This window comes from Lolium perenne, chromosome 2 (assembly GCF_019359855.2).
Source record: "Lolium perenne isolate Kyuss_39 chromosome 2, Kyuss_2.0, whole genome shotgun sequence".
NCBI classification, from domain to species: domain Eukaryota; kingdom Viridiplantae; phylum Streptophyta; class Magnoliopsida; order Poales; family Poaceae; genus Lolium; species Lolium perenne.
In genome coordinates this window covers 217,340,001-217,341,325 of record NC_067245.2, presented here as the reverse complement: position 1 = coordinate 217,341,325, position 1,325 = coordinate 217,340,001, and the positions used below count along the sequence as shown (strand labels likewise).

Below are 1,325 nucleotides of genomic sequence, written 5' to 3'. Positions count from 1 at the left end.
AAGTTGTTGAGCTCTTTTCATCTTTAGTATGAGTTGTAATGGTACTTTAGTAGTATATTAGGGTGTTCTCATAGGACCTGTGAGAATACCAACTTGTAAGACAATGTTTGTAATAAAGTATGGAGTGTATGACCTGCAATGTTTCTGTTGTACCACTCTGAGGGATATGGCAATTTGTGAGGAAGCCCCTTCACAAAGATCATATCAACGACTTGTATACTACAACATGCAGTGGTATGCTGGGTCACCGCAGTCTTCCTCGGCAAACGCAGCGACACGCCCTACATCCGTCACCGATCGCCCCATGCAGCTTAGCGGGGGTCCTTACGTGACCAATTATGGTCACCAATCCCAAGGCCATAACGGTGGCAATGGAGGCGGGAACTACTATCGCCCTGACAACGGTCGCAATGGTGGCGGCCGCGGTGGAGGCAACGGCGGAGGCCGTAATGGTGGCGGCAACGGCGTTAATGGCCGCAATGGTGGCGGCAACGGCGGCAATGGCCGTCGCAACCGGCCTCGCTGTCAACTCTGCGGGTACTGGGGGCACGCCGCAGCTGATTGCCGCAACCGCTTTGATCGTGACTACCGCGGCAATAATTCACGAGCGGGAAACTCGGCTTCCACAAGCAACAACAACAACCCGCACTGGTACATGGATACTGGTGCAACGGATCATCTCACAAGTGATCTGGAACGTCTACACATGCACGAGCGCTACGGAGGAACTGATCAAGTCCAGGTGGCTAATGGTATGGGTTTGTCTATTTCGCACATTGGTCATTCAAACTTAGCCGGTTCATCCCTAAAACTGAAAAATATCCTCCATGTTCCACGCATTAGCCAACACCTTCTTTCAGTTTCTCGCCTTGTTGCTGATAACTATGTGTTTGTTGAATTTCACCGTAATTTTTTCCTTGTCAAGGACAAAGCCACGAGGAGAATTCTTCTTCACGGTAGGAGCAAGGGAGGACTCTACCCCGTCCCGCTTGCTCATGCGTCTTCAACATCCAGTCGTCATGCTTCTGCTAGTGTCAAGGTCACCGCTTCCCGGTGGCATCAGCGTCTTGGTCATCCTACAAATAATGTAGTCAAAGATATTGTTGGCTCAAATAAACTTGTGTGTTCCTTAGATTCTACATCGTCAGTTTGTGATGCCTGTCAGCGTGCCAAGAGCCGCCAGTTACCTTATACATCTTCCTCTCGTGTGTCTACTATGCCTCTTGAGCTTGTTCACTCTGATGTCTGGGGTCCAGCATGTGCCTCCTCTGGGGGGTACAAGTATTATGTTAGCTTTATCGATGATTATTCTCGCTTTTGCTGGA

General features: G+C 49.7%; 1 long non-coding RNA gene across 1 annotated transcript; it reads left to right on the top strand.

The window, feature by feature from the left end:
* Positions 1 to 258: 258 nt before the first annotated feature.
* On the top strand, positions 259 to 1,325 carry LOC127330438 (uncharacterized). Its single transcript, XR_011751063.1, has 2 exons — positions 259 to 752; positions 926 to 1,325. It is a non-coding gene; the product is annotated as an uncharacterized lncRNA (long non-coding RNA).